At 38.7% G+C, this 21229-nt stretch overlaps 1 long non-coding RNA gene across 5 annotated transcripts in view; it reads left to right on the top strand.

Moving 5' to 3' along the window:
* The window catches only part of LOC116439755, a 94730-nt gene extending 73968 nt beyond the window's left edge, over positions 1-20762 (top strand). For 2 of the 5 annotated variants that reach the window (XR_004238259.1, XR_004238260.1), the window contains 3 exons: positions 601-666; positions 5853-9725; positions 13185-20762. This is a non-coding gene — a long non-coding RNA (uncharacterized LOC116439755). The remainder of the gene's footprint in view (positions 1-600; positions 667-5852; positions 9726-13184) is intronic. The other 3 variants (XR_004238261.1, XR_004238263.1, XR_004238262.1) reach the window with 3 other exon arrangements.
* Positions 20763-21229: the final 467 nt, after the last annotated feature.

Here is a 21229-nt window from a genome sequence, read left to right as displayed (position 1 = left end):
ATATGTTTTCATTTACAGATCACTGAAATGGATAGGCAGAAAAATAGATAGGGTTTTCTGAGCTTGTGACATATGTAGCATAATATAAAACCCTCCTCTAAGTCTGTTTTGTCATATGTATCAAATGATATTTTAAAAATTATATTTCTGGAGTATATTTTCAGCATTTCTTACTGCTATTCTTGATCTATGTTTGACAGTCCCTTAATCTGTCTGATGTAAACTGAATGAGCAGCAACATTTAAAACTATGGCTTCAGGGACTCCTTAGGAGGTTTCTTTGTAAGTGTACATTTACTAGTTCATCTGTAAATTTATTTTATGAGGTGTTTAAACCTCAAGAAAACTGAAAAACATAATATTAAAGCCTGGTTTACATCTACTGAAGTCAAGGGGAACTTTGCAATTGACTTTAATGGTAGCCTATGTCCTCTAATTATGAAAGTGGCAAGGATGATATACAAAAAACCACAAGGAGAATTTTCTTTTTCATCATATCCTAATTCCGTTTGCAGATGCATTTGCAAAGTGCAATGCGGTTTGTTCTTGAATTAAACAATTTGGTGTTTGGACCTAATCCTGAACTGCATTGATATTTTAGGTTGTGTTTTCCTTCTTGAAAGATCACAGACTTCTCATTTTCTCTGGGGCTCATGGAGGTGACAAGGTAAGAAATCCAGCCAAATGTTCAAATTTTCAAAAGGCTTTCAAAAATTACACTTTTGGTTTTGATCTTACATCTGCCCTGTGGTATGAGTAATGGAAGAAGTTGATGAAACAGTTTTCTTCCTGATTGTCTCAGTTTTTTTCATGTGATCCATTTTGACAAGGTTCCTGGAAATGCACGTAATATCTGTAGCACATATGTACATGTTTTCCCTTAAGGTTCACTGCAGTGTAGTAGAAAGTTTCCACCACGCTATTGTAATTCCAGGCATCATTTTTTTATTGTGTTAGTGAAAGTGAGTGACAGTACACCACAACAAAAAAAAAGATTCCCAGAATTTGGCTTTTTTTCCTGTTATTGTAACAAGCACAGCAGTCTGATCTGGCTAGATATGGTAATTTGTCGTAGTTTATAATGCTAGACAAAAATTCCCACAAGCTTATTGTTGAGTCTGCTTCAGATATTACTCATTTGGTGGCTTAAATATGGGTCTTGCTTCACACTTTTGATACTTGTGAAAGATTTAGATATTTTGTTGGTAACTGGAGTTGGTAGAGCTGCAGGTAAGAGTTTGCCACAAGTTTTTGGTTGGAGCCATGCTCAGTTGGAAAATGACACTTGTGCAGGGTGGAAATTCTGTCCCTGGGGTGCATCAGCTCCACTGAAGCCTCAGAGGGAACTGAGTTGAGGGGCTGTTGCCTGGGCCCCACTGCTCCCACCAGCCAGCCCTGGGCTCTCTGATGGGCTGATCAGACTGATGGCATGGTAGTAAATAATCACCTCTTCCCTCCAGCCCCCAAGCCTCCTCTGCTTTAGCATAGCCAGCTCCCACCTTGTCCATGCGGTGGGCTAGCAGCTCTCTTGCTTCCTCCCCTTGCCTCCTGCCAGACTGGTGGCAGATCAGATCTTTGTGGTCTGCCTCCCCAAGGCTACTGAGTCCTCAGGCTGCTGCCCCTTCTGATTATCCTTCCCTAAGGCTTCACTGGAGACTGCTTTTTTTGAGGTATCCCAGAGTTAAGGCAGCCAAGAGTCCAGCAGCCCTGGGGTTTTTGCTGCCCAGTGATGCAATTGCTTTGGGAGTGACCTGGAAATATTGTATACTGTCTTTCTCAAAAAACCCAGTGTGTCATAAATTCTTCCTCATAAAAAAAACAATAATAAAAAAAAGATTATTAGTATTTATTGCTGGTCTAAGACAAAATTTGTATGTGTCAAAACTACTTTGGTAAAAGTTAGTAAAAGAGAACCTGTAGAAATCATTCCAGATGGCTGCTGTAGCCCTTAGTTCATCTTTATAGTCTAGACATGGACAGAGATCTCTGTAGTATAGTTGGAGAAATAAATGACAACTGGAAATGATGTGTCTATGTGAGACTTAGACTTGCTAGATGGAGGCTGGAAGAAGGTGTGCAGAAGTAGGGACCTATTTCTCAAGGAACCTATAAACATGGTAGGTGAAATACTTCATCAAATGATCTCTCAGCCAATCCTGTTTTGCCTTAGTTTTGAGGACCACCATGGCTTCTATGGAAGAATAAAAATAAAAGAAATTTCAAATGCTCACAAGTCTACTGTGTTTACACTAAATATAAGACTAAATAGAAACAGAACTGTAATTAAGGCTCCTGATTTTGAAGAGGAGAATTTTCATAAACTATATGATTTAATTACTCAAGTCATGCAAACTGAGGAGCCTCGGGTTGAAATGTGGAGGAGGTGTAAAGTTTTTAAAGTTTCAGATGTGAAAGCTACCTAGAGCTTATATCCCAAATAGAAGATAAAAGACAGTTGGGAAAAGCACCTTTTCTAATTTGACGGGTAATCATCACAGAAAAGATGTTGGTAGATAATGCAAGGACAGAGGAAAAAGAGGGATCAGAATAGAAAGTTGTTTCTCAGAGGCAGGATATGTAGGAATAAAGTAAAAGCAAGTGGGAGGAGCTTGAGAAAAATACCAAAAAGTTCTTATCTAGAAAAAATGTGAGAAAGACACTTGTGCTGTGAAGAGGAGCTATAATCTGTGTTGGATAAACTAATGATGATCTAGCAACATGGCAAAGTCTGGAGGCTTACTGAGGGTGTGGAAATGGCAGATAACCAGCCAAAGAGGGGACAAAGCTTAGGACAGTTCATGGGCTCCAATCAGGGTAGAGGGATAACTGTTTTTTAAAATTCAGATGAAACAGGTATATGAAACCATATGTGTGAATATCTCATGAAGAGGAAAGGGACCATGGGACAAGACAGTTCCTCTGTGTATGAAGGGAGGAAAGATTGGTGTGAAGATTATTCTAACCTATTATTCTAACCTCAGGGGTGCAAAGCTTTAAAAGAGATATTGAAGGAACGAAATTTCTATATAGTAAATGTGGGGGAGGAGGGGAAAATTAATTTTTAAAAAGCTGCCACCTTGTACAAAATCTGATGTCACTGGAAAAGTGACACCTTGTAAAAACTAACCGTGGTACATCAACATATTTGATATATCCCCATAAAATATATCTCTGGGAAGGAGAAGACAAATATGGAAATAGGGGAAATGCAAGGTGGAGAAAAGTAGGAAATAGCAATTTTTTGATTGAGTCTATCTGCTGGTTTGGGTCAGGTAATTATGATTTTTTCCCCCATGGACTGACATCATATACTGTGCAGTCTGCACTGTTTAGCAGTCCTGCGCAGACGCAGAAGTACTCACAGTGTGGATTCCCTCTTGCTTTGCTCTTACCAGACTTTAAAATATATGAAATTTTGGCTGACAGCATTTGTCTTTAGATGGAGAACCACAAGTGTCATTCTGGTGTTCCGGGTAGGATTGTAAAATGACAAACAACTCCAAGAAAGAGAAAAGGTGTAGAAAGTATAAAAAGACAATGCAAAAAGCAGAAATACAAAAATATGCAACACTCAGGAACCTTTTTACTTCCACTGTGCAGGGAACTGTTGAGGTTCTGGATCTGTATCACTTTTGGCAGTCAAACTTCCACACAGCACAACCATTCCCAAAGGGAAGGAAAGAGCAGTGTACACCTTCTCTGCTGCCCTGTGGTCTGGACAGGAAGACTCTGCCCAGGAAAAAGCACAGTGGGCTTTCCTCAAGGGTGGTGAGAGTAGCACATACTTGTGTTCGTGATGAGATCTGACCCACAAACAGATGTGCAGATGGAGGGGTTGGTTCAGGTTTCCAGGAGCTGTGGTTCCTGGCACAGTATTTCACTTCCCAGTGTTGCCCCTGCATCCCCTTGCACACTGGAGACTCTCAGCATTCACCAGCCTTTAGTACTCTGAAGAAATGGACTCACTTCCCCAGTTGTGAAACTGGGTCTTCCAGACCCCTTCAGGCCAGTATAGAGTAAGTGACTTTCCCAAAACTTATATGTTACCTGGTATTCATCCTTGTGGGACAAATTCCCCCCTGGGAAGGGGCTGCAGAGTGTCTGTGCTGCCTAAAGTTACTGCATGCAACAGATAAACAGTTCCCTCTGACTTGACTGCAAAGGACTATGGTTGGAAGAAGGCAAATTTCTCTGGGGCAAATGAAAAAGTACATCCTGATAAAAACCCTTACAAATACAGAAATTATGTAGGTAAGACAAGTAAAGAAAGCTTGAGACAAAAGAGAGGAATGCAAGGACATATTTTTTGAGGGGAAGAAAGTACTCTTAGAAGTACAGAACCAACTAAAGTTGGAGGAAGCTGGTTACAGGGGAGAGAAAAGCGTGTCCATTGGGCAGAAGAAAAGCTACACATGCCAAACTAGTGAGAAAATGAAACTATGGTATCATATCTGGTTATGTCCTGTTCTGCGTGTATCAGTTTGAAATAATGTTTAACTTTTATGTTAGAGGTTACTTCTGCAGAGCCTGTGGCTGTCCCTGAGGAGGTCAGCTGGAGCCAGAATGCCTTTGAGGAAGAGCTTCTTGGTCATAGTGCGGTTTAGCAGCTCAGGGAGTTTGGATGAGCTGTGACTCATCATGGGGCATATGCTGCCTGGTGGGGGAAGGGATGGAAGGGCTTCTATGGGAAATAATGCTGGAAACACATTTCCAGAAATGATGAGAGTGCTTAAAAACATTGCAGCTGCAGTGCTCTGGTCCAAACCAGTTTCCCAATAGCTGCTGAATAAGAAGTTGGAGGGGTCTATAGCAATCACACACATCTCCCGCATCATCTCAGAGAGCAAGGCTTAAAGGGTTGAAGTTAAGAGTGTCCTAGGTGAAATAAAGGGAATGAGATATGAAAGTATTCCCAACTTCAAGTTTATTCCATGCAATGTGAGTTTGATAGATAGAGTGTAGAGAGGAGAAAAACGTGGCCAAATTCAGAGCTCTTATCCTTGTGCAGAGGTTTATTTGAATCCCAGGCTATTTGTATCCCGTGCATGCATTTCATTCCCCATGTATGGCAATAAAAACTGGAATGACTGCTTAAGGGTGAGCAGTAACCTGAGCTCAAACTCAAGCTGACCTCTAATCCGACACAAAAAGCAGTGTTATCCCTTCGGGATTAGAAGTGTCTTTTTGCTGGATTCTACCACAGAATGGAGATGGTCATGGTCAATTGTTGATAATGGTGTGCTCAAGTAGACACTCCCTGAGCTAAGTGGAAGCAGCTAGAAAACCTGTTTCAGTAAAGCTTCCCAGGCTCCAGCACTAAAAGTTAGGAACCTATTTACACAAGCATCTTTTGTGCAATTTCCTCTTTGCTTTTCAGCTAGCTCAAACCATGTGGGGATGTCCAGGCAATCACAGATTTGGTGTTAGTTCAGTCTCTCCTGCTTCCAGCCTGCTACTGTTCCCAGCAAAGTGCTTACCCTGGGCTACTCTGAAAGCATTGAGATGCAGCTGGGCTCTTTGTGAAGCCATTGCTTTGTTAAGGAGGTTAAGGAAGATAAACTGCAGTAACCATGTTTCCAGATTTTGATAGTCATAATTAAATGTGTGACAAGGACAGTACAAACAGAAGTGTGTAAAACCATAGGTAGGACTGAAACTCTGATCAACTTTGCAAAAAAAATGTTTAAAAAACTCTCCAGATCTAAACTATCTTTTCAAGTCTTGTGTGTCTTATGAGCAAGTTTGTAGAAAGGTACCCCCTTTTCATGTGTTTGCATTTACCAAAATAAAATCAATTTTTGGAAATCAGTCTTTTAACCATGAGAATAGTGCAATGCTACCTTCTTTTCACAGACAGGATACTTGAGAGAACAGAGCTGTGAAGTTACCCATTCAAAGCCATAAAGGAGGCCAATGATAAATCCAGGTGTAGAAACCAAATCTCCTAAATTGCAGTCTAATGCCATCAACAAGCTAGTGTAATCAACAAGAAAGTGTGCCTTCTGATGTTACAATGAGGTATGCCCTAACAACACCTATGTATTCATTTATCCAAGGGGAACACATTTGAATGTGTTTATTTGCCTATGGTCTTGTAAATACTTTGAAAGGTTTGCTTGAATTCTAATTCTGAATTTAATATATAGTAGTTTTCTTTATAACTAGTTTTTTTTTCCACAGCAATTTCTTCATAAGTAGTGTTTAAAACATACAGTTTAGATTAGAGTCTAATTTCAGAGTCTTCTTCGGGGTCTTGAGCACCTTACATTTTAGATTGCCTTTACAGAAGACAGTAGATAGTTATGCAGCTCAGAAAAAGGAAATAGAGTTGTATATTGTTCTTAGCACTGGAAATCACTTTTAGAAATATTGCTGTAAATGTGTTGGAAGAGTGAAAAGCTCTGGTCTGACTTGGTTTAGCTGTAGGGGAGGCTGTGGCAACTGACCCAGCAGCTGAGGAGCTGTGAATATGGAAGCCCATTACAGAGCCTAACACTGCCTGGTGTGTTGAGCAGTATCTGTCACAGTTTTGGTAAAGGTACACCTTGCTTTCTGTCTCTCACAGTTGTGTCCTCCCATACCGAGTCAGGAACGTGTGCACACTACTTGTCTCTGAGATCTAGTCTTTTGGGATGGTAAGCACAAAAAGTTGCATTAGCAGCTGGTTTTATTTGCAGTTGAGAGTTTGAAGCAGCCCAGCAGCTTTTTGTATTGGGTAGGGAGGGTTTCCTTCTGGCTGACATAGTAATGCTCTGGGCTTCCTGAAATAGGGCTAGTGTCCAGCAGTGAAACACCATGGAAGCACTGTCTTAGTACTAGGTAGCTTCGTGGTTTATTAAGAGCAAGCATTAAATCATATTGGAAAACTATATTACTTCTACAACATACTCCTTATAGCACCTTTACAGTTTCCAAATCTTTATTTTCGACAGTTGGCCTGCGCCCAGGTGATGAGCATGCTCAGAGAATATGTCTGGTTAGCAACTATCAAACCTATGAAGTATCTGCAATTCATCCATGCTTCTCCCACCAGCAGGTGTCATTCTGGAAAAAGGAAAATATTGTAAATTCCCGAACTGGAGAATTTGGCTGTGACAAAGAAGGAAAAAAAAAAAAAAAGTTTGCTTAAAATATAGCTTTTGAAGGCTACTTTACTCCAAACTAAAACCAAGTGAAAGCTGGCTGGTCTGCATTTTTTAATAATCTTTGTTCAGTGTGTAATCTTGACCTATAAGTAGCAAAGGGCAGACGTAAAGCTGTCTTCTGCTTTTTACTGTTTTCTGTGACGTGTTTACCACTGCTTACTCACTGCCCCCCCTCCCCCCCATGACTATGAAATCAGCAATATTCATCAGTCTTCCCACAAGAAACAAAGAATTACAGTGTTGAATTCAGATCTCATTTACTTCAAGGTAAACTTGGAGTAATCTCATTGAAGCAACTGAAAGCAGAAATGTTTAGAATTTAGTCTGAAGCAACCAAAAGTAGTATTTAACTTTCTACTCCATAAATAAGCCTCAAGCAGAAAATAATCTCATAATAATTTTAATGTCTCTTATAATATTTATGTTTTCCTGTAAGTGTTCATCTGGGTATTAGCTGCAATCTCCCTTAATATACAGAGACTGTTTTTGATGTTTCATGATCACAGTCAGAAAGCTGTGGCAGAGTTGTAAAGAACCAAGACCCTGCTGGTTCATTACCGAGGGCTCCTGGTCTATCAAGTCTAGTCTTTGGCTGTTAAAACCAAACTTACTGTGAAATCCATGCAGGACATGCCTTGACCACCCTGTGTGCTGCTGGAAGCTTGTTCCAACCCATCACAACTCTGATGATTGTAAATATTTTTCTGTTTTTCTGTCTTTTACATTTATTCAGATACCTTGTATCTCCATTGTCCTTTTACATTAAATAGTTTTCCCCCTACCATTTGCATCAGCATGTAGCTGAGAGGTCTGGGCCAGAGCATCCTCACCTGAACAAACACAATTTGCATTACTTTCTTCCAGAAGCTTAGCTTTCCGATCCCCTGGCATCACTTTAAGTTAAATTGATCTACTTTAAACAGAGGCAAGCAGAAGTGTGCACCCTTTGTTTTTGCCTTGCATACAACATCAATGCAACAGCTTCCACACCCCTCTAGAAATACTTCACATGCTACATCTTAGCCCTGTATCTAACTTCTTTTTTGCAACTTCATCTCAATCATCTTCTGTTTAACTGGTCCAGCCAGGTTTACCTTCTCCTCAGCCATTTCTAGAAGGACTACAAAGGACTGTGTGCTACTGTGATATGATGGCCCGCCAAACTCTTCCTGGAATCAAGGGAAATTTGCTTGAGGGAAAACATGAAAACAAGTTCCAAGGCTTGGCTGCAAGGAGCACATTAAAGTGGGAATTGATTTTACATTTTTAGAATTTTTATTTGCAACGAAGTGATGTAAAATAGTTGTGCTGTTGGCAGCCATGTCTTTTCCAAGATGTTATTTAATTACAAATGTAACAACACTTTTCTTGTGAACAGTATCAAGCAGTCAGTTGCTGAATGAGAAAAAATAGTATATAAACATAGAATTAAAAACTTCACTCTAAAATAGCTAAAAGCTGTATTCTTTGGTTTGCATGGAGCCTATATTAATGTTTGCTGAGTTTTTGATTATTTAACTTTTAAAATGTAGTGGTATTCTAAAATTTGAATTCAGAAAGTATAAAAGTGTTGTGAATATGACTAGTTCATTATGGCCTTTATAGGATCTAGATAACAAGCAATGATAATCTCCAGCAGATTTTTGTACAGGAAAGGATGAGATTTAGACAAAGTTATTTTGTTGGAACCCAGAGTGCTGAGAATATTTCTCTGCCTGTTTTTAAGGGTTCTTACCCCCCTGAACAACACTGTTTTAACCTCCAACCTTGGAAAAAATTACCAAAGGTCAGACAGGAACTAGAAAATACAGTATACTGGAGAACACCAATGATGGACTTGCTTCAGTTTTTGACTTGCTAAGAGGAGACTGTGACATCATGTCTCCCAGGACTCTTACGCCTGAGGCTCAAAAGGCTCTTGACAGAACGGCAAAAGCCAAATACTCATTTTTTGGAAAATATAAAAATATCCATCTGCCAGTGGATACATTTTCCAATGCGGTTTTTGCTTCTTTGCACACAGGAGAAATAGCGAAACATGCACGTCAGCATTTTCTGCAAGCATTTGCATCATTAGGTATACTTTAAAAGATAAAAACAAACAATAGTCTAGCTTATATAGCAAAAGAGCTACATAAATTCTTAATGAGTTAGGGTGCACATCACTCCTTCGGTATTCCTCATTTTCCTACAGGGTAAGCAATTATTGAAAGAACACACCAAACTTTAAAGTCCCTTTTTGGTTAAACAAAAAAAGGGGGGAGGCAGAGGCTACGCCTCAAATGAGCTTGAATAAAGCACTGTACATTTTAAATTTTTTAAAAACCAGTTTTTTTGCAGAATCAAATTCGCTTATAATTAGACATTTTCCAACACCATATAGGCAAAGTTAAAGGCAAACCCTTTGGTTTAGATCAGAAATCCAGAGATAGGGAAAATTGAAAGTGCATTTCAACTAATAACTTGGGGCAAAGGGTATGCTTGTGTCTCAACAGGTGCAGGACCGAAGTGGATTCCAGCAAAAACCAGGAAACCTTATCAAGTCCAGCAACAAGCAGGAATCAACTCCAGGAACAAGGAGGTGAGCACGCAGACGTGAATCAGTGTCAACACTACTGTCGATGCCACAGACATCAGTTGTCTTTCTGTGCAAGAACTGTGGACTGAGTCTTATGTAAAAAGTGGGAAAGTTAATGGTGTAAATTTTGTATGTAAGAGTGTGGTAGAAGTTGTGTTAAAGATCAGAGATTCCTATGTGGGATAAAGCTGTTGAGAATGAAGCTCAATCAGGTATTACACTTGTGCCTTATCATCTCACTGACTGCCTTAAGCAATGCAGCTTTCCCAGTAAAACAACCAAAAGAAAATGTCTGGGAGATTTTGGCCAATGCATCAGGCCTAGATACCATCTGTCTAACTCATTCAAGGCCAATGAAACCATTTTCAATATGTTTGGTCAGTCTACCAGCAGACAAATGGCCACCTTCCAAAAATGCTAATCTAAAACTTTCACAATTCGCTTCAAATCCAGTGGAAAGTTGGGATGTTTGGACCAAATCCCTTCTGGAGGCTCCTTACGAACCTCAGGAATTGGAAATTCTTGGTTCAATAAAGATGGAGTTTTGTGTAATATTCAGTTCTCCAGGGTTGAAACAAAATAAAGACAAGGTAACGGATGTCACTCCAAATTACGAAATACATAGAAATGCAACATCTTGGTGCAATTCAACCTTAAAGATGAACACACCGTCCAACCAGGCTCCATTGCAATTGCCACGAGGGATGTTTCTCATTTGTGGGGACAGAATTTGGCCTGCAATTCCCTCAAATGTCAAGGGTGGTCCATGCAGCTTTGGAAAGCTTTCTTTGCTAACACCTAATGCAAAAGTGATAAAAGAACATAAGAGTAGGGAGAAAAGATTTGATGAGCAATATAAATCTGATTGTAATGACAAATTTGCAGCTTGGAATTTTAGACAAAGGTTTTCTGCAGCTCTCCTTTTGCCTGGTGCTGCTGCAGGAGCAGCCTTAAGACAATTGGATCAATTGCGCTGTTGGCTAAGTAAGAAATCTCGTGCTGTCTCTCTCGCACTGAGCGATATGTTAACTGATGTTCAGAGTGTGAGACAAGCGACTCTGCAAAGAGCAGCAATTGATTATCTTCTATTAGTGCATGGACATGGATGTGAAGAATTTGAAGGTATGTGTTGTATGAATTTGTCAGATCATTCAAAATCCATCCATGAAAGTATATGGCAATTAGAGGATGGAATAGCTAAACTTGGAGAAGAAAGTGGATCATTGTTGAACAATTTGTTCAATTGGTTTGACCTTACATCCTTATGGAGAAAAATTCTGAAGATAGGTTTGTATGTTTTAACTATTGTTGTAATTCTTTTAGTATGTGTGCCTTGTATACTTCACTGTGCTAGACTAGAGCCACGGACAAAGCTGCCAAGGAAGTCTTTTTGGCTCAAACAGGAGGGGGAGATGTAGGAACCCAGAGTGCCGAGAATATTTCTCTGCCTGTTTTTAAGGGTTCTTACCCCCCTGAAAAACACTGTTTTAGCCTCAAACCTTGGAAAAAATTACCAAAGGTCAGACAGGAACTAGAAAATACAGTGGTGTGAATTAGGTGATAGACTACTATGTAAGATTGTCACAGGGTGAAAAATTTAGAGATTTTGGGCTTCTCTTTGTAGTAAATAGATAAGAGTGAAAAATACCAAAATGGAGGATTATTGTTGCTCTCTAAACCTCCTTCTCCTTCTTCTACTACTCCATGTTCTGCAGTAAAAGTAGTTTGGAATGATTGGATAGGGAATTCCGCAGTTCCTGGCTGTGTTACTGAATAATTGGTAGGAAAGTGAAAATAATATATGTTTTTAGTAACCATTGGTTAAATTATCTTTAAAAGGCTGTGTAAATCTTAATAATTAGAGACTTCTCTCCTGCTTTCTGTGCTCTGTGCTGTACCTGGGTCACGCTAGTGGCTCTGTTCCTCTGATAAGACTTAATAAACAGCTATCCAGCAGCATTGAAACTCAAGGAAAAGTCTCGGTTTATCTTTGAAACTCCTTGCAAGGACTTTTAGAAAATTCTCTCCCATCAGGAGAGACTTGATTTATGGCACAGTTCAGTGTCATTATTTCTTCAAGGTTTTTGCTATTTTCCCCCAGGTTTTTAATTAAGTGAAATCATATAAAATTATGTTCAGTCTCTTTCGATTTTTAATTTTGGTGGCTTATTTTACTAGTTTTAGAAAAAAACCCATGTGCCTAAACATAGGCCTGTGCATTTTAGAGCCCATAGGGATCCCATCTGGCTTCTCAGTGCCAGTTCAAAGGTGTGGTATTTTGTCAAAGGTCAAAAGTCACCTGTAGGTCCCACATTGTGCCAGCCCTGCACAAATATCCTGGGTACTCCAGGGTATTCTTGCAGGCATTAGGTACCTTCTTTCGGGCACCTGAATTTCCACTTTAGAAAACTGCTGTAAAAGGTAATATGCCTCTGCAAATGCTTAACAAAATTAAAGGTATCACGTCTGGGAAGGTAATTCCGTCAAAAGTGTTTTATGTCAGGTTAACAAGGCATAGAGGCAGGAAAGTACTTTCATATCTAACAAGGACAGAGGTGCCGTATTCAATGGGATGCTATCAAGGGTCTGCTTTGAATTACAGTGGCTGAACTGAACCTGTGTGTGTGTGTTGGGAGTTGCTGTTGTTGAGCGAATGCACCATGGAAGGTCCTGGCCAGGAGCCTGGGTCTTCTCATCAGGACTGTAGTCGTTTGAGGTTCAAAATTCTTAAGAGTCTGGCTAAAGGAAGCTTAATTCCCAGTTTTGGGCATGATGCAGCAACCTAATTTTGCTGAAGAAAGCGGTAATTTCAGGTACCAGACACTTGGATAGAAGGGATTAAAGAAATATTTCTTTAATTAAAAAAATACTTCTTTAATTAAAGAAATTAAATTGAAGAATTCATTAATTAGATATGCAATTAGAAACTTATGTTAATGAGGTCCAGTTTTGATGGTCTATTGAATAAGAGGGAAGTTAAAAGTCTTGACTATACTAGTTAGTATAGTTATATATAAATTGCACAATGTGGGGTTGAGCATTTCTGAATTGTTATTTTATAACAAGAGGAATTTGTTGTATATAATATATAAAAATTATATATGGTATATGTATAAAATATATAACTCATCTTAAAATAAAATTAAAGCTAATGGAAAGTAGTGAATTCTGGATAAAATTCACCACAGGCATTGATTAGGATTGTGTAAACAAAGAACACTTTCCTGTGAACTTTTTAAGATCACTCACTAGCATTATGATTGATAGGAATTTGGACTACTTTTGTAGAAGTTAAAAAAATGGTTACAGAAAAAGTCATGATGGACGGTGACTTACAAAGCAATCATAAAATCTGATTTAGTAAAGCACGATATTAATTTTACAGTTTGCAAGTGAAAGAGAGAACTGTTTCCGTGAACTCTGTTCTTTTTTTTTTTTAAAGTATTTATCAATCTTTTTCAGGATGGACTCCTTAGGCATGGCTGCAATGGTTGTTTGAAACAAGAAACAGATACCCTCTTGGTGTCATTCATCTCTGATCACTGCGAATCTGATCTTGAATGAAGGTGGAAGAAAACTCCTACAGAGAACTGGGAATGGTTTGTCTCTTAAGAAGGGTATAATGGCATTTCTAAAGATTTTACCAAATATCAGGGCATGTGATAAAAGTTTATGGATTGGGAATTAATGGAAAGACTGTGAAATGGGAAAGAATTCACATTATGGCAAGCCTTGGAGAGCTAACACCTAAGCACCCTGAAATCTGTGACCAAGCCCACAGAATAACTTGAGGTGATGGAACTATCTCAGATGACTGTTTTTTCAAAATATAATTTGTCAGCCCCTGTAGCCTTCCCCAGACAGACTGGGAAAATACATTCCTTTTATTAATATTAGTCCAGGGCACTGGAGGATATTCTGGGCAGTGAAACAGATAGTTTATGGAAATTGCTACAGAATTCAGATTAAAAAAAAAAAGGCAGTGCTAATTTGTACCTGGGAGTTGGTATCTGTTTTAAAAAATACTGTTCCAAAGATAATTTTTTTACATTATATATGTATTAAATAACACATCTACATGATGAAACATGAAATGCATAATTAAAACAATGACCGTAAGTATAGAACTGTGTAAACACTACCTAAATCATATGTGTAAACATTAAATAAACTGTTTCATTTCTAGAGGTTACAGAAAACACTTAAAAATTTTATACAGTCTTTCCACCTCTCCCCTCCACTATTTTTTAATATAATTGCAGTTTTAGAGCTAATCCATGTATTAGTTTTTTAATATTTGCAGTTGTGTTAAATTTTACTGAGGAACAATTTAGTTTGGGGAAACCGTTGAATCTGTGGTTTGAGTATTTGTCCCAAATACCAATATTTTTCCTACACTGGCTGCTGTATATTTGTGGTCACCCAATGGCAATGCATACAAAGACCATGTGCAGTGGCAGCGCCTCTCACAGGGAATACCAGCAGGGAAAATGGAAGTGATCAATGCACACAGAAATTGCTCTTCTTGGTGGAGGTCTCATGTAGGCAGCACTTGAATGACACTTTATGTTTCTGGATAAGTTGAAGGAAAGAGATAGAAACCATTTGAAAGCCATTGTTTATGTTCCCTGGAATGGGCTGGAAGGAACAGCTCTTCTGAGACACATCTTTACATTGAACATATGCAGAGCTGTGTCATCAGTAATTCTGAAAACATGCTTACAATGGTTGGGTAAAATATTTAGTCACCCTTTAAATATGTTAGCTCATACACCAATTTTAGATGTCTACTGCACTTAACATTTCCAATAACTGGTTTCATTAAGATTTTTAGTGATATAAATTCATAACAAAAGGCAGTTAATACAGAGTGCAGTTATGAGACCAAAATACACATGGTTTAAATTTAAAGAGTTAAATGTTAGCATTTCCCTATAGGGAAAGGTTATTTGGGCAGTGGTGTACTGACATTATCACCACCCACAGAGAAGGGGACCTGTTGATCATATTGGTTAAGCAGAAATTCAAAAAAGGAAAATTGTAGGTCTAGAGGGTTTGCTTGGTGTAAGTGAATCACACAGGAAAAAATGCTGATACCCAGGGTTGTTGTAGTGACTTTTTTTGATGGTTAGAAAGAGAAATAAGCACAGGATATTTTTGTCAAGTTTGAGGGTTTAGATTGCTTGCTAGGTAAAATTGGTCTTAGTTATTAATATAGTGGAAAGTTAAATGATGGTCATGGAAATATGATAATAAATGCTGTTGTAAATCAGATATAAATTATTTTCTGTGTCCATTTAAAATACTCCAATGTGTTAACAATTGGGTTGAAGGGCTTCTAAGAACATTAATGTGGAAAATAAAGGAAAGCTTCTGCCAAGAAGGTGTTTCTGGACACTGCCATGCTGTTTCTGGCAAATCATATCTGATTAGATACAGGTAAACAAGCAGCATTCATTTAGCAGAAAATAGTGCTATCTGTATGTCTGGATTTCTGTTTGAAGAAGCCTTTATAATTATCTTACTGGACCTAGCTAGAAACAAATCTATTAAGAAAAAAATTACTGATTTGCCACTATTTAATGTTAGTTTAATCGGACGACTCTGTCTATAAGCTTCTTCTAATATTCTTGGAAGAAAACGACATAAAATTGGATGGGTTTGAGTAGTTTCATACAGACATGGGACCGCACAGAAAAACCAGGTATCAGCATCACTGCTGTAAGGAGAACTTGTCTCTGACCCTCAGTCAGTCAGCTTGAACACAGGCTGAGCTACCCCAGGCTACCAGTCCTGTACGCTTTGCTTTTGAAACTTTCGGTGTGAGATATAGTTTCAACATGAAAAGTCAAAACACAGTGGTTTACAATCAGTTTTGCTTTGTTTGAAGCTAAAACTCAAAACAAAACTCCTGGAGTATAGAACTGTATGCAGCAAAACATAAGAAAGTTGACAGAAAAACTCTGCCAACTGAGCCAGCTAGTTTCACTCAGCTCTTGAAATAACTCCTTTCTGCAAGTTCACTTTTCTGCACATGTGTGAGATGTCAAAAATGAGTTGGTTTCACAACCCCGTGGCACAGATAAATGCCACATCTCTAAAGCTTCACCCTTTGTTTAAGCAAGGTCTCACTCTCATTCTCTGTCTTGGCTTATAGTTTTGACACCTGCCAAGAGATGAAATTTTCTCAGCTCTAGGTTAGTTACATTTAACTTTTGTACATCTGTAAAACAAAGAATTTCTGGTAAGACCCAAATTCAGTTTGTATGTTTTTTATAGTTGTATCCAGCACCAAGAACTCATTTCCCAAATCTTTATCAATGCTCTAAATGGCTGCTACTCCCAAAAGGAGAGTAGCCACTTCACCACTTGGAGGTCATTCAAGGATTCATGTGCTTTAAGCTCAAAACCTGGTGTTTCAGGGGTGTTGAACACCTGCTGCTATTCCTAGCTGGTATGGGAACTGCAGGATCTCATGCCCTTGTGAATATCAGACCCCTCATCCCAAGGTACTCTTATTCACAGTGGGGCAGTGAGCAGTCCTCTGCTCTGTTTTCAGTTTTTGTAAAATTTTAGTGTAACTCAACAAACTAATGAACTGCACTGATATTGTCCCGGTTTCAGCTGTCTGGTACAGTGCTGTGTTTTGGATTTCATATGAGAATTATGTTGATAACACACTGATGTTTTAGTTGTTGCTAAGTAGTGCTTACTCTCAATCAAGGACTTTTCACTGTCTCATGCTCTGCCAAAATCTGGAGGCAGCATGGCCAGGACAGGTGTCCTGAACTGGCCAAAGAGATGTTCCATACCACAGAATGTCTTATATAAGAATATAAACTGCTGGAGTTTGGCTGGGAGCTGCTATCAGTGCTTGGGGGTGGGCTGAGCAGTGTTGAGTGTGTAGTGAGCAAATGTACTGAGCATCACTTGTTTCTGCTGGGCTTTATTTACACACCCCCTAGCTCCCCAATGTATTTTCATTACAATTATTATTATCTTAATATTTTCTTTTGCTTGAATCATTGCTCATCTCAACACAAGAGGTGTACTTTTTTCTTCGAATTCACCTCCCCATCGGTGCAGGTGGGGAAGTGAGCAAGTGGCTGTGTGGTACTTGATTGCCATCTGGGGTTAAACCATGACAGAGACAGAGACACTTTTAACAGAGCATTGCTGAGTACGTATGAGCTCAGACAAGTCAGAGCTCCTTTGTTTGCTGGGCAGCTGGTCCATATTCTTTCCCCCAAAATACCGAGGGACTTTCTAAATTATCACTGATGGAGAAGCAAGACCTCAGTAGCAGTGGGGCTAAGGGAATCAGCTTTTAGATGTAGCTCTCACACTTTGGCAACTTAGTTGAGAAGAGCTAGACTGATATTCAGAAAAAAAAATCAAATAATCAGTGATCTTGTGTGCATGTATTTTGGTTATTCATGTGTCAAATTTTCTTGGTGAACTGGTATCTAGAAAAGTGCAAGGGAAATGGCTGAGTACAAAGTTTTAAAGGGGTCTTGAAATATAGCTTACAGACTTGAGCTACACGAGAGTTATTGTTAGTGGAATTTACGATATAATGGCTCACCTTTGCACAAGAGTGAATTTTATATGGTATGATCATATGTTACCAAGAAAAGCCCCAAAACACTGAACTGTTGGTGGAACGCAAATATTATGTGACTCTGAATCTCACTTCGTATTTTAAACCATGAGAGTTTAGATCTGAGTCATCGTAACTTGTAAGTAGGAGATATATGTATATATGTATGCATATATAGCATGCAGGCTATAAACAAGTCTTCTGTCTTCGGGTTGTTTTCCTCTTAAATTGCAGATTTGGTTCTCTGTTACTGTAAATCGTTATAGCCTCAATGAAAAGTCAGAAGTCAGCTGAGTTGCTTTGAAAACTTGAAAACAAACCTGGACTAGAAATCTTTACAGGGTACTATTTTCTTCTCTGTTTCACCCCTCTGATTTTCAGAGCCCTTGGGCCACCAGACCACGTTATGCTTCTCTTACACCCCTGCTTCTCCACGGTGCTTCCTACATGGAGCTGGTGTTAGAATTTGCCCAACCTCTAATTTGTCTCTCAGAGCACTCTAATCTTGCATTAGAGGCAGAAGCATTGTTAGCACTGCTAAAAGAGCTTCTTTAACCCAAGATCTTTGTTGGACACCCCTGTAGTTAGAGCAAGAGCTGGAGAAGAGGGCACACGAGTGCCTGCTAACAGCCCCAGAGACACATGTGGGGAAAAGTTATTTTTCTTCCTTTTTTCCTTTTAACTCATCACTTAACTTTAAACATGCATCTAGCCAAGCTATGCAGAGAGTGACTTGCTGAGCAGAGGACTGTAAGGTAGGATTAGAGGCTCTGTTTAAGACAAAATCTGCTTCAGTCTAGAGATCAATCCCACCACAAAATAAAATTAACTTTAAAAGTAATGAGATTTTCCACTGTTAACTTAATAGCAGCAAACCACATGTTCTAAACAATGTTCTTTTTTTTTTTTTTTTGGTATAAGGACTCATTTTTAGGAACAAACCCCAGACCATTAGCCCTGCCATTTTTCCACTGCTGGAGGAAAACGTGAGCTCTTGCTGAGCTGTATGGTAAATATCTTAGATACATCTGAATCTACCACCAGTAAAAAGGCCTCTAAAATGCTAGCATGGAGGAACCAGTTTAAGGTACAGGAAATGGAAAAAATGGGAAAAAGAAGAAACATCTCTTTGGATCTTTAGTTCTGTTAATTTTTAGATTATATTTCTTCTGGGATCCTAAAATCTTCAGTAACAAACAAGCTTTCTTTTAAAAAGTATTAAGTTATCAAAACATTTACCAGGTCCTAATACTAAATCCTAGCAGTCAGCAATGTTTAAGTTCAGCCATATCATTTTGCTGAGTAAGTTGTGCTAAAACTTAAAGTTTTCCCCTCAAAATGGTCTTTCAAAATGAGATTGATATTGTGAGAAAAAAAGAAAAAAAAAGGAAGAACGCCTTCATCATGAGGAATTATGGAATTAATTTTCTTTATATACTCTGTTTGCACAAGACATTTTTGTTAACTCTTAATAAAAATACCATTCAGCTGCTACTTTCATTGTTTTTATCCTGGGACCAATACAACATTGTCATTATTGGATATAAAGTGCTGTAAAAACAAATCTAATTTGTTAAGTTTATTTTGATAAGAAATAAATATAAAGGTAGTGCATAGTTTGTACAGAGCTGCTATCATAGGACTCCTGGGTATAATTTATATAAAGAAAATAAAAAAGCATACATAACTTTCTAGTTGATTTCCTTTAACAGGGCTAATTGAAAACAGTTTCTGTTATTTAAAAGTAATTTATTTTAAATATACTTTTTAAAACAAAGTTCTTATTGATATCCATTTTAAGTATATTATCTCAGTGTGGGATACAAGTAAAAGGTCAAATCTTGTAGGAGTATTTTCTGTATGACTCAGTTCTGATCATAGATAAACTTATCGGAGAAACCAAATTAGTTAACCTTTTCACTACCAAAAGCTCGTTTTAACAGGCTACGATGGTTTCTTTCACAAATGCAGGACTTCAAACTCATACTTCTGTTCTGAAACATGAAAAAGAGAGTGCTAATTTCTCTCTTCTCTCTCTGATAAAAGGCAAAGGTTTGTGATTTTAAGATGAAATTAAACTTGTTGAGGTTCAGTGTGTAGGCACAGTAAGCAATACACTATTAATTTTTAGTCAGGAGCTGCTGTGCATAGCGGTGCAGAAGCAGATGCATTTTTTTTTACTTTATGTCTGTAATTTATGGACATTGTGGAATGATATATTTTTTCTTGCCCAGTAGCATAATCCATATGTATGGATCTGATTACTGGAGCACTGAAAGACAAAATGGCTGTAGGTGGCATATCTCTAGAAAGCAGCCTCTTTCCATATGGCTTGATAGGTTGTCCAATTCCTGCCCGCTTAACTGGTTTGTGATGTTTCTCAGAAATCCCTTCAGCTCCGCTTCCTCCTTTGTTTCCATTGCAGCGGCACTGACGGTTCAACGACTTGGGTTGTTTCAATTCACTCAGCCTAACTCAACAATGCCAGAAATTGCCCTTCTTTCCTAAAGCCGAATCCAGAGTGATTAAAAGGCTTTAATGTACTTCAGATCTGGGACCACACTCATGTCTGGCAAAAACTCTCTCAGATGCTAATGTGCCAAAGCTGTCTTCATGGCATTTGGCAATCTCACCTCTTATCAGCACAATTTAATGTGGTAGCTGGGGGACAGTTTGACTCATGTAGAGTTTTGCCTGTGAACTCATTCCTACCACCTTTACTTATTTTGCATAGTATCGACACGCACTGACTTGAGTGAAAAAGTTGTGCTGAAAGGGATTAAAAATGGTCTCTCTCCAAATGGCTCCAAGAGAGCTACATTTCAGGCAGTACCTGGAGGAGAGCTCTTGAGACACAGATATTAATAATATTTCTAATGTTCAGTGAAGTAAACACGTTAAAAATATCCGTCAGTGAAGATATCTAGAAATCTGGTTTTGAAGGTCAAAGCACGTAGCCTTTGAGCTGAGCTGTAGGAGTACACTGGCTCTGCACAGCAAGAAGTAAAAAAAACCCAGTCTGTAAGGCTTGTCCCAAGTTGAACTCTAATGGGCTTGGGGTGGAAATTTTCTCAGCCCTGGTCGTATGCAATAAAACATTTGTCTCATGCTGGTAGTGGCAATGAACATTTTTTTCTTCCATATTTACAAAATATGAGCAAGTAGGTAGTTAAAGCATTTCAATTCTTCCATGAATGGAATAACTGTACATGGTATTTTCTAAGCAGAGAAATAACTGGCACTTGGGGAATTACTTTGTCACTCTCACAAAATGTAATTTCATCCAAATGGGAAAAATAATGCAATTATCTGGGCAGATAATGCAGCACACTTGGCATACATGGGCAGTGAAGATAGTATTTTATTTCATGAACAAGAGATGAGTGCTTTGGAAAACTTGTTGGTTTGCTTTTAATTATTAAAAGAGCAAATTCATGGTTTCTTTGGTGACTAGTCATATTGTATAGTATTTTCTTTTTTGTTCTATTTAAATTTAGATTGGTTATTCATACTTCCTGGCAGTGGTTATAAGAGGAGGATGACTGAGAATTTAGTAGGTGAGTTAATCTCATTTTTACTGTGTCTCAAGAGCCACCCACTTTCCCTTCATATGACTCGATACCAGAAACTTCTTACAAGTTTTGCAGAGTGAGACCAAAGTTTTGACCTTCTTCTTTTCTGCCCCGTTTTTGTTGCTCCCCTTTATTCTTCTGCACATTTCTTGTTTTCCAGCCCCTCTCACGAGCCCAACACTCGGCTCATCTGCACATATGCCTTCTCCCTGCAGATGCTGGGTGGGATTGCCCAGCGGGCACTTGAGGTCAGGGAGTCAGTAGAGAGTGATTAGCTGGCTGCTGACTCAAAGAGTCGAAGCCCTGAGGTCCCCAGCAAAACCACATCTGTAGAT

The sequence above is a fragment of the Corvus moneduloides genome, chromosome 2 (assembly GCF_009650955.1).
Source record: "Corvus moneduloides isolate bCorMon1 chromosome 2, bCorMon1.pri, whole genome shotgun sequence".
NCBI lineage: Eukaryota > Metazoa > Chordata > Aves > Passeriformes > Corvidae > Corvus > Corvus moneduloides.
The sequence above is the reverse complement of the archived record's forward strand: the minus strand, read 5'-3'. Positions and strand labels throughout refer to the sequence as shown.